General features: G+C 42.4%; 1 protein-coding gene and 1 long non-coding RNA gene across 2 annotated transcripts in view; one reads left to right on the forward strand and one right to left on the reverse strand.

The window, feature by feature from the left end:
- The window catches only part of ror1 (receptor tyrosine kinase-like orphan receptor 1), a 125,206-nt gene that overhangs the window by 25,551 nt on the left and 83,209 nt on the right, over positions 1–16,446 (forward strand). The gene's annotated exons all lie outside the window — the stretch shown is intronic.
- On the reverse strand, positions 12,302–13,500 carry LOC143318621 (uncharacterized). The gene is made up of 3 exons (XR_013077020.1): positions 13,304–13,500; positions 12,676–12,731; positions 12,302–12,584 (listed from the first exon to the last, which is right to left on the reverse strand). It is a non-coding gene; the product is annotated as an uncharacterized LOC143318621 (long non-coding RNA).

The following is a 16,446-nucleotide window of genomic DNA, read 5'->3' on the forward strand; positions in this document are numbered from 1 at the left end:
AGGAGAGACAGAGCGAGTCTGACCCTTGAGATTTAAAGCAGCTCTTCAAAGCCTCTGTATGAATGCTGGAGAGGGCTGCAGCACCAGATTGGACCCCCAGATAGGAACCAGACCACTTGGAGCTCAGGGAACATGAACGTTTTTAAGTAACTGGACATGTTGAAAAGGTGAATTGGTAAATAGATCTCATAAGAACTAAGAATCAGTCTCTGGCTCTGTATTCAAGTCTGTATGAATACATTAATATGAGTACAGATACCATAAAAGATGTGTTGTCATGATACATCTGCCCACTCCACTTCTAGGAGAAGCCAGCATGTTGCCCCACTGGCTGAATTTGAACCATTTCCTGTCCAGCTTCCTGCGCCAGGCCTCCTGGTTTCGTCCTGTCTGGTCCAAGCTTGAAGCAATTACAAGTGGCTCGGGGGAAATCACCTCCCTCCGCTATACGCTCGGGCTCATTTTTCACAACACCGCCGACTCCTTTAAAGTGTTGACAGAGACATTAAACACGAAGGCCTCTGTCACTGGCAAGAGGTTTTGGGATGAAGGCATATCGAGAGTAGCTGAAAAAAAAAATGGAGAAGATACTTTAAAGGGGAGAAGATGGAGAAATTAAAGGCATCTTTTAACCGTCTTGTTAAGGGAAAACAGTCAAATATATAGTGATGTTGAGACAGGAAGTGTTGTTTTTGGCCAGAATTACTCATCAGTGAAACATGTTTTAACAATAATGACATCAACTGTTTGTTAGTATAAGCTGTCAGCATGCTTTTTGGCACCATCTTTACTGCATGTTCTGTTGTGAAGCACACACACGGTGTATTTCTACGACAGACGGATCCTGAAAAAAAAGATGACACAACTGTCCTTTGATTTATCTCTCACTTTTGACTGCAAGTTGAGAAGCTTAAAAGGATAAACTGAGAGGAGAGAGTAGAGAAATGTGATTCATGGACAGTGGAGTGTTTGTTGTGGTGACTGGTCCAGACGGATTTCCACAGCGGATGGAAACTGAAGACAGGATTTTTATGACCCCGCCACTTTTCACTCCTCACAGCTCATCTCACACAAAACAGAGGTCAGCGTTTCCTTGTCCCCGCTGTCTCTGCTTTTCTTCTTCTCTTCTCTGCCGTGTCTTTTTTGATTTCTGCCTTTCTAACCATTTCGTTCTCTGCTTTTTGGCTCATGAAATTTGTCTTACTCAAATCCAGAAGGCCCGATGATTTAAGGCCCTCTCCACGCTTTAGGCCAAAAGCTTGTTGAAGTCTTGCTCTCAATTATGTGCAGGCAGGAAAAGGACAGTGCATTCATCATGTCTTCCAGAATTTGAAGAGCGACTGCAGTTGGTCATAGGCAGCATCTTTGGTTTGTTTATCTCGCTGCAGCTCTGCATATCGTGCTTTCAGAAATCAGTGAATTCCTTAGAGGAATTGTAATATCAGGAGAGAAGGAGAAGAAAAGAAAGGAGAGGAAGAGGAGGGGCGTTGGTAGAGGTCGGGGAACTCTGGCGAGACACGGATTTCATTAGAGGTCCCTGTGAGAACGGTTCTCCTTCAGGAGAGAGGGCATTGTTCTGTTCTCTGCCCCCAGCTCAGAGCTCCTGCCATGGGCAAGACTTGTTAGGGAGACAGCCTCCTGTAGAGGAGGCTGGACAAGGGTTATCAAAGGACAAAGGAACCTTTTGGTGTGCTGACAGGCGGACAGGTCAGACGCCTCTGTGTGTGTGTGTGTGTGTGTGTGTGTGTGTGTGTGTGTGACTGAGACAGGGGGTTGCTGTAGTGTGGTGATGTGTGTGTGTTTGTGCTTAGGTGCAGGAATCCTTCTCTCGCATGTTTTTACGTGTTTGTTCACAGCAGTTGGGTCAGTGTGAAGAAAAGGCTGTTGATGGATAGAAGGCTGATCAGCTCCCGGGAGACAGACAGTCCTCTGTGTGTGTGAGTGTGTGTGTGTGTGTGTGTGTGTGTGTATGTGTGTGTGTGTGCGCGCGCGATGACAGAGCACTGATCAGAGCCGTAATGCGATATGGGTGACAGTAGGAAGTGTTAGAGCAGACCTTTGTTTATTCCAGTAGCAGACTGAATAAGTTCTGCCAGGCAGCTTCAAGAAGTTAAACTCCCACATCTGCTGACATGTTTACTGTAGGATTTTGCTCTGTACACAGTTGCCTAACCTTTTCGCTTTTACTGAGAAAACAGAAGAGCAGCTGTATCGTGTCAGTGTCAATTTTAATGATTTTAATGTGCAGAGGCAAAAATGTCATAATGGCCGGACCAGTTCAATATGGACTCCTCGAGGTTCCTGACCTCTTTAATTGTCTTAAAGGAAACAGTAGAGGCTTATTAGCAGGCCTTACAGGGATGTTAAACAAGGAAGATTTCAACTCATCAAATAGGTGAATCTGTTGAAAAATGTACTGAACATCCCAAAATAAACCAGATTATTTCAGCTACATTGGTTTAAATGTAGACCATATAGATCATGTTGGTTCTCTCATTATTTTTGCCAAACCCACAGATTTCACAGTTGATTTGACATTAGGTCACATTTAGTCAAACCTGAGGTGAAATGTAGGTCCCAGTGGAAACCACTGAGGCAGTGTACATTATCCTTATCGTCGTCTCTCATCTCTCGGCCATCCACCGGGTGTTTCGAGGAGCTTGGCTTGACTTATAAAGGCTTCAGTCTTGTGAGATTAGTTATTAAAACCAACAGGGAACATTCCACGTTCACAGGCGTCTCTTTTTCTATCTCGTCCTCTGCCAACACACACACACACACACACACACACACATACACACACACACACACATCCACCTACCCCCTCTTTCACAACGGTACCCTTCGTGTGTTTTATCTAAATTTCATTCCCGCTTCACTTCTGTTCAGCCATTCTGTCTTTTTGCATTTCTGAAAAGCAAACACACGTGTTCATCTCTCCAGAAATGGGACTCAGCAGGCGAACATGAATTCCGTCATCCAAATACTTGCTCATAAGTAAATCTCTCTTTCCCTCATCTTTCCTGTCCCGCTGCTGTTTGGATCCCACTGCCCCGCAGATCTCAATCCGGTGGCCTGACCCAGCCGAGCTCAGCCACATTCCAGGAAGTGAACTGCCTTTTAGTAATCGCATTTGTTTTTAATTATACCAGAGCTGTATTCTTTTAATTGATTTGTGGGTTATGAAAACACTGAGAACATTTTTTCCTGTCTGTGTGCAGCTCATTTTCAAGTACACTCTTTTCCCTGCTGCTGTGTGCTGTGGTATGCGCTTCCAAATACAAAGTGGAGTTAGTGATTGTTTTTGGGAAAGGACGGCAAAGACTACACAACTAGACGGTCTAGATTACCGGCAGATAATTTTCTATCTGTTTCGTATTTCAGTATTGTTCATTCATGTGTTTTGCATTCATATTGCCTCACTGGCCCTTTGTCTTACTGTTTTGAATGTTGCACAAAAGGATTTGGAGCAGTAACAGTCTGTCCTCATCCTCAGGATCCCAAACCAAATGTTTGGATTTCAAAACAGACACAGTTATCATGCGGACTAAAGCAGTATCCTTTTGTGAAAAGATCATGTTTTGAACATAAAAGGTTTTTCCAACACAAGATAAGATCTTGGTTCATAAAATGTTTTTTGTTTTTTATGTTTTTTCCCTTTTGAATATCTAGAACTATGTTTGTCATGTAGTTGAAAGGCTGGCCTTTGTGCTAAACCTTTCTATTAAGGAGTATGTGACAGTAATGGGATTATGCATGATAATCACGGTCCAACCCACAATATGATTGGCACACTATATATGCCTTAATCCACAAAGCCTTCATTTGCTCTGGGGCTGTTTATTAAACCCTGTGGGCCTCCAGCAGTGACAGCCTTCAGTACTGGATGCTGGGGCACCTTGATGGATTTGGTATGTTATTGGGGGAGACACGGGGTGTTACAACCCTTCCCCTCCCACCTCTGTGTGTGTGTGTGTGTGTGTGTGTGTGTACATGGATTATTGAAGGCCATGAAGTCTCCCTGCCACATTTCTTGCTCAGTGCTCTGAAATGGACGCTGTCTGTCTGATGCGTTTAGTCTTTTCCAATTTCAGTACAACTTGTGGTGAACACTTATATTTAAACATCTCCACTGTGTCCCATATGCTTTGTCTAATGTTTCATCACCCATTGTTTTGTGTCGCACAATAGAATGTAAACCCTTTTTCAGTATGAGCAGCAGTTTTTCTCAACTTGTTTTTTACACCATGTTTTTCTTCTCGCACACATTATTGGATTATAGCTCATAAATCATGAATGATCCATGTACGATGAATAAATAACCCTAAATCAAACAAGTGGAGCTCACTTGATGTAGATAACACTGTGACCTCGTAAAAAATGAGTGTCTATGAAACACTGAATGACTGCTGAAAGTTACCCAGACATCTGAGGTCATCTGGTATCAGACTCATTACTGTTTCCTGTTGCCTTTTGTTTATATGCCTCCATGCCAGCGACACTGTGGCCAATAGCATTATGTGTTCTGGTTGTCCATCAGTCTGTCCCATTCCCTGGAACAATGATATCTCAGGCCCTGAGATCCGTCCACTTGAACTGAAGGATGAACTGATTAGAATTTGGTGGTCAGAAGTCACTGTGACCTTTTTGGCCATAACTCAAGAATTCGTAAGCTAATTATTCCCACATTTCACACAAATGTCTCATAGGATAACATGATGAAGTGATTAAGTTTTCGATCCAAAAGGGTCAAAGGTCAGCTTCACTATGACGTCATAACGTTGTGCAAAAACACTTTTCTGGCCATTATTCAACACCATAACTCAGAGGCAGATGCTGAGTTGGTGACTTGGTGAATCTTGGAATCCACCTTGAAACTGTGCTGATTGTGTAGATCTTCTGTGCTGCCGGGTTAAAGATGCATGTGAAGCATCAGTATATCAACATATTAGCAGCATTGTCGTCACCACAAGCTCACTGGTTCTGCTCTTATTGAGCTTCAGGTGATTGTCGTTGCACCATGTGATGAAGCTCTCTGTCAGTCCTCTGTGAAAATAGTCTCTTAGTGAAGACAGCATGTTTCTCACTGTGACAGTGCATGAAACACGCTGTGCCTTGTTACCAGCAGGGAGGATTATCGTGTAGAGTACCCATAAAGCAGCACACCTTGGCACTGAATCCGATGCCCTATTGGTTGTATTGACAGTGATTCTGATTAGTCGGGGTGCTGACTAATGTGGACAAGCACCATGCTCATTTTTGTAAATGTACAAATAGCATGTATGCCTTGAAGGAACATCTGTGACATGTTAAGTGCTAATAAGCTTTTTTAACACAGAGGACACATAATTTGTAGTGACAGCATGATGGCTGTAATATCATATGATTTTCTGCAAGGGACAAAACAATAAGAAACATTTTTTTTTTGAGTGAATGAAACAAAAAGGACCACCCATACTCTTTTAATAAACACACACTCTGTCTGTGTCAGCCACTCGAATGGGACCACGCAAAGAATTTTCTCTTTTGGCACGAATATACACACACACGTCCACTGTGGCATTGATTTGGACAAGCATACAGATAAGAGAGGCACTGTCCGGTGTACACACACAGGCACATGCACTATGTCTGTTCACACATACACGACATGTGAGACCCAAATACAGCATCATTCACTCAAACATACAATCCCAAGTAAACATTTTGTTCATATTTATCAATTATCTGACTGCTGATTCTCAGTGACTGCTGGACTCGCCTACTGTTGGCCGACTAAGCGCCAAGTGCACGCTGCACGACCCAACATGCACAGATTTGACATGTGGTTTGCAGCGTTTTTTGTTGTTTTTTTGCAAAGCTGTGAAGCATTCAACCATCACTAAATTTCGAAAACAACAAGCTGTTTTGTTTCAGGAAGGGCCCTGATTGGTTGGTCGCTTCACTGCAGCTAAACACAGAAAAAGACAAGTCAAAGCATCTGAGCTTCATAAAGCAAAGCTGAATAAGTGTGTGTATGTGCGTGTGAGTATGGACATTAACGTTTGCATCAGCAGTCCAGAATTCAAACATTGTCAGTTTACTGTAATATATGACAACACAATAAATGTTTGGCATTTTAGCCTGACAAGTGACTGAAAGCATTAACCAGTTATTTAAATAGCTGCAGATTAATTCAACTAATCAATCAATTAATGGACCAATGATTTCAGCTCTAGCCCTGAACATGTTTTACCTGGAAATGCTTGCATATAGGATGCGGTGGGTCACATGCATGTAAGTGACTCAGCTGATGAGAGTCCAAAAACACAATTTGAAATGAAAGCAGCACCTTTACAAAAAGACATTATTTACAACAATAATAACTTTAATGCCTCAGAAGCTTCTTGCTGCTCACTGATCACCCTGTAATGTCACAGCGTGTAGTGGAAGATGGTGAGCAGGAGTTTAGTGCATTTTTATCGTCCTTACTCACACAGACAAAAATTTACTTGACCCCGCTGTCACGATTAAGAAATGTGCCAAATTAACCACAGCTAGATTCCAGTGGAAGGAGAAAAACACCATTTAGAGAGTGAGAAGCAGTGAAAGACGCTCCACACGGCTCTATGCACTTCATTTCTAAACTGAAAACTATTCATCTGTCATTGATATGCCTCCGTCCTTCCTGCCTTTTTTTCTGGTCTGCTTTATTTTTTCAGTCCTCCATGGCCACAGTCATTAAAGATCTGTGTTTTTAGCAGTTCAAGTGTAGCTGTCATATCACGCTGAGGGGCAAACAAACACAGGACAGTAACATGTGGGCTGCACATGAATGTCAAGTCATAATACCTTATTATGTTTCTTCTTGCCTTCAAATCTCCCTCTTTCTGACTCCCTCTCACCCGCTTGCCCTCGTCTTTGTCTTTGTTCCAGGGCCCTTTGAGGGTGTTTTTCAAAACAGGCGTTATTGACATTGAAACCTTAATCAAATGCAGGCATCTCTGGCTAACTGAAACCATGAAGAGGTGGGAGGAGGGAGAGAAAAAGGCGAGGGGCTTGGCTTCGGCATTAAAAGGCATAAAACGATTTTCGACACAAGCTGGTCAAGTGTATTTCAAATCTGTCGCTGTTTCCAATTGAGCAGGCGTCATATTTGCGTTTTAGAAGGATGTTTTTCTCCTGATCGTGCTGAACACTTGTTGAGACCCTCATGGAGAGAAATGACAAATTATTCCAGTGAGAAATATCTTACATTCCAGAGTATTTTGTTAATTTGCAGGTGTTTCATACATATTGAAATCATAACATTAACATTAGTATTGACTGCATGTTGTGACTTCAATTGCTGGCCTACATTTTCCCTCTTTTCTAAATGACTTTACCCTTTTGGGAACTTGTTCAAAGCTTAGGAATTAGTTTTATGCAACTTTCAACATGTTGCACCAGTCCATTTATCCTCATCTGAAGGGTGCTCTGCATCTGTTTCTAGGTTGCATCCATTCTCCATATATTTAAGAGGTCGTAAGAGGTGATCTCATTGCACAGAGTATTACAAGAACATACACAGGAACGTCTTGAGTTCTGTGGCTAAAAACTCAGGCCACTGGCTGAAAAGCCTGTCTATCTGCAGTGAGTGTGGCTGAGGGTGAGCAGCTTTCCAGAGATGGGTCAAGTCAGGAGTGCATTTGGAAGTCACCTTGTTGATCGTGCTACTCTTGCCAAAAGAAATCCAAAGAAAGTTTAGCTCTCTGTCTCGTCAGGAAGCAAACTTTGATTTACATGTCGAGTGAGATGGAGAGAGACACGCCTGAACCAAAGCATACAATTTTCATTAACAGACTGCATCATGTAATGCATGTCTCCTCCTCCGCTGTTCTTCCCACTGTTCTTGCATCAAAGTACAATGTTTGTTGCATCACAGCACTGCTTTACACACACACATACACACACACAAAATGTACTGTCGGGTGTTTGGCCTGAGTCTTGACACTAAGAAGAAGCTCAGTCTTTGGACATTTCTCGGAGGGTGGTAGACTCAATGTAGATTCAATCTAAGCTCACTCTGTTTGGTTTCGCATCGTCTCACAGTTTATTGACATTGCTGTGCATGCTTCAAACAGCACAGTGTACTGCTGCACACACACACACACACACACACACACACACTGCTGTTTTTGTTGGACTCTGCAGTCTGAGACCTGCAGTGTGTCACTGCGACTGGGGGGGAGAGAGAGAGAGACCAGGTGCATTGTGTCCCGGTATGTTTGTGTGGGAGAGAGAGGGAGAGCGAGAGAGATAGGCCTGACCTTGTGTATGTGCGTGTGATTTCCCATATTCCCAGTGCCGTCTCGGTCAGAGAGCACTCCGAGGTCTCATACAAACCGATCATTCTTAAACTCGCTGTTTGGCCAGAGCTGTAGAAAATAAAACCAGCATTAATTTACCGTCAAGCTATTCTGTTTTATCTCACTCTCAACTTAGTCACAGAGGCCAGCGCTCGCTTGCTGAGAGGCAGAGGCCTGCTACCACTCTGGAGCGAAGGGTGCAAGGCAAAGAAGTGTGTTTTTGTTGTGTTTCATCAGTTTTAGTACGGTGGAGAGGAAGAAATGGGAGGGAGGAATGTGATGCAGGTCATAAACTGAATTTGAAATCAGCATAGCATGAACACATGGGGAGCACCTTACTGTGCTCAACATAAACGAAGCCTCGGCCTGAACAGGGGAAAGCAGCCTCACTCACATAAACCACACATGACCACATTTACAAGCCACTTCAAAATGGTACACATTCCCCATGAATTAGACGTTGTGCTTGTTACTAGTCATACAAGCAGTTGTTTTTAAACAATCTGGGTTGGTTTTTTTTCTTCTTTTTGGTTAAGAGTTGCCCCCAGCATTGAGATTATCATTGCGAGGGTATGTAAATGGAAGTGGAAGTGTGTTTTAGAAACCACACGTACACAAATTCCACATGAATCCGTCCCCAGACTGTGATTAAAAAACACAACCCCCGTTCAAAAATGCACTTTTGCTTTCCGGGCTTTGGTGAAGGGGTAATGAGTGTGAGTGTGTTGTTGCTCTACTGTGAGCTAAATGACAGGGCGGCAGTGCAGGATGACAGCAGAGCTTTTGATAGATGGGATGTTAATGAGAGGAGAGCGGGACTATCGCTGGGGAGCGAACCTCTAATACCATGCTCACATGAGACCGGATCTTCCGCTGCTTATAGGAACTCCAGTCCAACACAGCGTAGCACAATGTGTCTGAATAAATGTAGTTTTTAATGGATGAAAGTTTCCTGAAAAATGCTGAGAAGATGAATCCACAGATTTATTGTGTACAGTAATTATCACGAAAAGAAGAGATTCAGAAGTATTTAAAGGTGTGAGGCAAAAGAGCCTGCTAAAATATCTTTGCAGCATGTCCCTAATATGTTTTAATAATTCACCTTTTATCCGTTGACTACTAAGCACAGGATGTGATATAACAACCCTCTGGGCTCCTTGGAGGAAAATCTATGTGGAGTCTGGGTTAGGATGGACTTTGTCAGAGCAGCCACAGGTTTTAAAACGGTAACACATCTCATTGCAGATTCTTAAATACATTCATGATTCACACAAAAAGAAAAATTTTGGGCAAGCATGTCGCTCAGTCCAGCCACTGGAAGATTCTTGAACTTGTTTTTTTCCTTGTCAGGTGACGTGGTTAAGACTGTGGCATTATCCTGAAGTTAGTTGCATGTTTCTTTGTCATGAAAAGAGTGAAGTCTGAGGCATCGGACCGACCTAGCATTTAAGATTTATTTAGGGACTTTGTTGCGTGTTGTCCTCCGTCCTCTTCCTGCTGTAAGATATCTAATAAAGGCGAGAAATTGCTCAAAGTATTGCTTAGAAAAAAAAGAGTAAGCACATGTTTATAGCCACACTGCTATCATTCTGCTGTGCACTACACACATCTTTAGTGTACACTAAATGATAGAAAAAATTGAGTAGAAACACACAAAAGCAAGAATATTCCGAATATATTTGGCCATATTTGAGAACATTAAACAGTCAGCTCTCTCTTTAAAAGTGTATAGACAGACCAATGTTGTTTCTGAAACTATGGGTTAGAGAGCCACACTTGGCCACAGGCCTACCTGCTCTGGGTCCCTCTCCTCACATGACAAGTACAGAAATATGCTTTCATGGTTCTGGACTGAAGGCAAGAGACTAAGTGTCTCCTCTTGGTCTCAGGCTGAAAAAAATTTAACAGCCCTCATATTAAAGGATAAAAACTGTGTTTCAGCATGGTGAGAACCTGGCTGGGGCTCAACAGGACTAACCACTGTTTGATAGAACTGCTTATTCTCTCTTTCTCTGTCTCTTATGTATGTAAGGATTCATTTTACAAAAATTTATTAAAAGGTAGGACGTGGTAAAGGCCACCTCTATCACTGGAATTAAAAGACTGCTTTTGCTGTGGTTTTTGAAGATGGAACTTAATGATATGGTAAAATCAAATTGTGTTTTGAGTCTGATTTCATTATAATCAAACAGTTTCTGAAGAATTGCCATGTTATGAGTCACAGTATGTCCATGATCTCATCTCCACACCACTGAAAAATCTTTAACCCTTTTCCTGTTTTTATAGCACTTGTCAGCACATTTCATCTTCAGTTCAGCTCCGGACAACTTCTGCTCCTCTGAAGTGGACACATAGTACCTAATTCTTTTACCTCTCATACCTGCACCATCCATCTGTTCTCCTGTGTCTCTTATGTAACCACACAGGCTCCTTGGTTGCCCTCACAACCCACCAACCACCACCCCTCCTCTCGCTTCTCCAGTCCCCCAATAAATAGCATAAAAAGGACCTTTGGCTACAGTTTTTGGAACCGGTTCTTCTCGTTCTATTATATGAAATCGTAAAATGTAGAGCTGTGATCAGTTTTGTGTTTTTCGTCTGTGCAATGGAAAATAATACTGTCCCAAAATACAGTCTCAAAAGTCTTAATAGGTTCCATATCGCTGTTTTTATGGGAGTTGCTCTGGGCAGGACAGAACAACACAGATGTTCACCGTGGAACAGGGGAAGCCTGTGGAAGCGTGGGGACGGCGGTCTGTGTGTTTTCATGGCGTTTGTGGCGGCAGCGTTGACAGGGGTGCCATCTGTCCTCCCGCCCTTCGGAGGCCTCGCGACTGTTGGTCACAAACGTGTTCGTTGTCCAACAGAAGCCCCATAAAGAGTGTACAACTGCTATCTGTCAGCAAAAACGTCTGTTAAAAGCCAGTCCAAATTGTTAGTTACGCAGAAATTCTGCATGTTGGAAAATCTGCGATTAAACCACAGTGTGTGTGTGTGTGTGTGTGTGCTTGATTGATCATTTCCTGGAAAAAAATCATGGAAAGATGGAGTGGAGTAGTGCAAAAAAGTGGATGTTGAATCATGGGTGTGCTGAGGTTCATGATAAAGCTACATCAATGTTAGAGCCCATTAATGAGGCACAGGTGAAGATCCGACACCCTGTAATGAATCCTGTCAGCCATTGCAAAGATCAGGAGTGGCGTTTTACCTGGCTGCTTACATCTCCTGTGATAGATTTAAGGAACAGGACAAACTTGCATTGATAGACAGCTAAAGTAGGGGCAAGGCAAACGGAGGATATTTGTCTTCTCATTTTGTGGCCTGGACCTTGTATTTACATGTCATTACTGACCCTACGCTCCACAAAGTGTTCATTCATGCTCGCTGTCCCTCTCTGCGCTGCACTGTTACCTCCATACACCACTACCTTCCTTTAGGCCCTGACTCTAAAAAACCGCCAGTAGGGCTGCAACTAATGATTATTTTTGTTGTCGACTAATCTATCGATTATTTTTTCGATTAGTCACGATTATCTTCTTCATTTATAAGCACATATTTTGGACTTCTGTTTAACCTAACTTGCTTAATAAACCTTCACACCTGTGAAAGTTACCCTGTTATACTCTGACAGCATATGTTTTTAAAGAAATATATTAAAATAATGACACATAAAACATGTATCTGTAACATTGTTTATATATTTTTCAACATATATCACTGTGACCACAATAAAAAATAAATTAATTAAATGATACAAACTTAAAGTGCAAGTGGTATTAACAAAAATTCTTTGTAAACAAGTAACTCAAAAAAGCTGCAGTTAACCAGTTAACCTTGCAGGTTGAGGAGGTAATAACGTTTAAACCAACTAAGGAGTTGTTTTTACTTAAAGCAATTAAGTCCATAAAAGTAAAAAAATAATAAAACAAAACATCCATTTTGACAGTTGGCTTTTTTAAGACTACACACTCAAACAAAGCTTAAGGCCAACATGACTAAAAGGAAATATTATTTTTTTAAATTGCAGTGCAGGAACGTAAGCATGTCAACATGCTTAGGTGTGAGGCTGGCTCTCTTCTTTGAGACGATGTTTCCAGCTGCAGAGAAGAGACGCTCAGATGGTGTAGAGGTAGCTGGAATGCACAAGAATGACTTGGCTAGTGATGCAACTGTTGGATACTTTGCCTCATTTGACTTCCACCAAGAAAGGGGATTCTCCGTCTTGAAAAGAGGCTGCTCTCCGAAGTACATCAGCACCTGCCATGGGACAACAAATGAAATTAAGCATTATGACAATTTCTGGAATGTTACCATAAAAAGCACTATTATTCAAATAAATAAATCTTACCTCATTTGTGATAGCCTGGTTGTGAGCATCCTGTTCACTGGTCTCAATGTCACTGTCTGTTGAGGAGTCACAGCCCAGCAGTGAATCAAGAGCTGAAAAAGTTCTCTCAGCTGAGGCAAGGGGTTTGTCAGTCTCACTGGCATTTCTTTTCTTCACAGCCCCTTGGATGGACTGTAGGGCTAGAGCTTGGACTTTATTTTGAACACTGAACCTCTCCTCTGGAGTCAGAAATTTCAGTTTCTTAAATCGTGGATCTAAGGCAGCTGCGATGACCTGTCTGCATGGGTTATTATTTGTGACTGTGTAATTCCTGTAATGAATTACCTGTAATTCACTGATTACTGCCGTAAAGTACGCATTAACGTAAGTGAACTAGCGTTCTCTAAGCAAGCTTCTTCCATGATTTTCCGACTGATAGACGTACGACACAAACGTATTATGTACGTGCATCGTAGGCTGATGGTTAATTAACAAGTTAGCATTGTCTAGTTGCTTTATGATTTAAATAAATTTGCTAACCTCTACTACAAACCTCTGTCTCACCATTTTTTGTCATGGCCTACGAGCCAGGTCTTGACAATGTAATTTCAAAACATCTACTAGGTATCAACGTTATTTGTGAACTCACCTCTCTGCGGTACGTGATGATACAGTGGCTCCGGGGTGTCGGCGTTTAAGGTGTTCGTGCATCGCCGTAGTGCTACCATGGAATGAGAGTTGAGTTCCGCAGAATTTGCATTTAACGTGTTTCGCTGGTTTATTTTCAGTGAAATGTTCCCAGACTTTGGAAACTTTAGGTCGGAGTTTTTGAGCCTCTTCTGTCCGTTCCGCCATAATTCGTACATTCTTCTTCTCTGTTTCCTTGCGGGATGTAAACGGCGAGCGATACTGCCCCCAGCACTTCCTGTGGTGCACTGCAGTTACAGATGAGCATGAAGCGGCCTGTGTGTTTTTATCATACAGCAATTTACAACAATAACACGACTAGTCGACGCTTAAATTTTCGCGTCGACAAATTTTTGTTGTCGACGTAATCGATTACGTCGACTAATCGTTGCAGCCCTAACCGCCAGGCCCAAAGGCAATTAGCTTTTGAACATATCCACTTGTTTTCCAGGGCGAATAGATTATCAAAGTTTCCTCACTTAAATCACTGGAGAAAAGTTACCCAATTTAAAGAAAATCTAGAAGGCTGTTTTAATCGGTCGAGGACAGGAGAAGCAGCCACTGGACAGGGTTGATGTTCAAAACACACGATGTTGACAGATGACAGATTCAGTCGTGTTTGTCCTGGTTTTTTAGTGTAATTGCTTTGCCAGCCCCAGAAACAGTCAGTCGCAAAAAGCCACAGCCCCTCGAACCACAGCTTCCATCCATGCATCCATTTATCCATCCTCTTATAAACCCTCCTGCTTCCTTCCATGAAGTTTGTGTCCTTCGTTGACTCCCTCTCTCCTTCCCACGGTGCGCCGTGTGTGACAGCTGTCATTAATGAGTCTAAATCTGGCACTGGGGTGGGCCTTCAGAGCAACTGGCTGTTGGCAGGGAGAGTAAAAGTAAGAGTATCTAGTTAGCATGTCAAATTCTAAGTGCTGAAAACAGGATGGCTTAGAAATAGCGCGCAAGATGAAACTCAACCCACTCACCAGATACAAATCCGCTGAGCGGACACACACACACATATCAAGCAGTCAACAGCACTTGTGAATTGAGTTTGTTTGTGGCTTGGTGAAAAGAGAGCGTGAAGTGTGTGCGTGTGTGTGTGTGTGTGCTCAGGCTTGCATGCTGACTTACATCATGTGTGACCCACATTCCTCACCGGTTGGCTCATTCACACACGTTGCCATTTTGCAGAGTTCGGGTTAGCACACATGCATCGCTTCATCACTTTACGATGCACACGAGTCGAACTAGCATCTTAAGAACGATGCGAGTATATTAACATACCAGCGGGTTATAATGTATTCGGCATCTGCTTCCAAAGATCCATGGCATGCGCTGAGGGCCCACCCATGGGACAGCAAACACGCTCAGAGATATTATGAAGTGTCAGAATGTGTGAATGTGAAGTCAAAAACTGTGCCACATGACTTGCGCATTTTAATCATCATCGGTTACTGTATCTGTGCTTGACAAGGAGGGGTATGTCTGTATTCTATCAGTGGTAATGAGGGAGGTGAACCCCGAGGAAAGAATGAGGGAATAAGTAGCCTAGTTGTTCAGCATGACGTCAGGGACTGACTGTGGCCTCTGGGTGCTGATTGATGAGAGGAAGAAGAAATGAAGGAGAAAAATGAGCTTTGAATTTCATCATGGAGATTTTTTTAAGTACATAGTTCCATTTCTATTAATGTTTCTTTCCTAACAATTTACAGTAGAATAATAAGAAAAAGCTTGCAAAGTGAGTTTCAATCAATAATATCAGTATTGTGTGTAGTGTTGTGTTGAATTTGCTCATCAGATTTGAACAATTACAAATCTCCTTTATTTTTAATGTGTTTTAGGTTTGGCTGTTGCAAAAATGATGAAAAAAGTTAGATCAAAAAACTCACAGTCAAATAGTTCAGTCCAGATGAATTAATAAAAAAATTCTGCCTTATCTTTGAAACAAATCTGTAATCAATCCAGCTATCACAAGCCAACACTAGTTGCTACAGTTAAGTTGTTGAAGTTGTTGAAGGGAAATACTTTTGAATTTGAATGCATCGTCTGCCAAATTCAGCACAATCACTCAAAATATGATGCTTGAGACACAGAGTTGCACAACACTGCCACACACAGAGACACTATTACAGGAAACAGGAAGAGGAGCCAACAGAATGAAATCCAGTGATACTCAGCACATACTTAAGAGGACTAGATAATGAATCCAGTCTGTATTTTCTATCATCAGTACCTTTAAAGTTCAAACATGCAGCAGCTACCTCCCGGCCCTGCCAGGTCATGAGCCAGTCGTGCTCAGGGACTAATGAGCTTTCAGTCACCCCCCCCTCCCACCCCCCACCCCCCGGAGGGTCAGTACAGCAATCAATTAGAGTTCTCAACAAGCCAACCTGAGCTGATGCAGGCCAATTAGAGAGCCTCATACATACACAGCTGCGCACATGGAACATTCCACAGGCAGGTGGCAAGAGGAGGACTGTGTGTGTGCGCTCCGTGTCTCGGTCAAGGCCAGCTGGGATGGGTGGGAGGTTGTGTTGGGGCTCAGTGTTAAGCGTGGGTAAATGGCCACAGTGTCTCCCTCGGTCCCTCTCCCCATGGCTACAATGTGCTACACTTTGTGTCCAAACTGTGACCGTGGACCTTCTCAGTAGCTGTTTCAGTGTGAAATGTGTGTGAAATATACCTGCGTCCTGTATGAGGCTGTTGGGATAGCAATGCAGAGCAAAGTATTATTGCCTTTAGGGCCTTCCAGTATTTTCTCAGTGACCTTAAGTATAATCCCAGACCAAACTTGTGGTTTGTCAGAAAGGCTCATCTAACCAAAGTAACTTGTGATCAGTCTTTTTTTTTTTTTTTTTTTTTTTTTTTTGCTAACTTTATTAATAAAATTCATTTAAGCACTTTTCAAACTGCAGTTACAAAGCGCTTTAGAGCTGGTAATACAAATGTGCATGAAAAGAGCAAGTAAAAATTCCATTCATAGAACAGATACTTAGCAATGAAAGCAATATAGCAAACAAAACAGAATATGAAAGACAAATCAAACCAAAAGGAATTGAAAGCAGCACACTTATAGAAACTATACATGTGGTCTGACAGGGAGGGTAG

The sequence above is a fragment of the Chaetodon auriga genome, chromosome 3, assembly GCF_051107435.1.
Source record: "Chaetodon auriga isolate fChaAug3 chromosome 3, fChaAug3.hap1, whole genome shotgun sequence".
Classification (NCBI taxonomy): Eukaryota; Metazoa; Chordata; class Actinopteri; order Chaetodontiformes; family Chaetodontidae; genus Chaetodon; species Chaetodon auriga.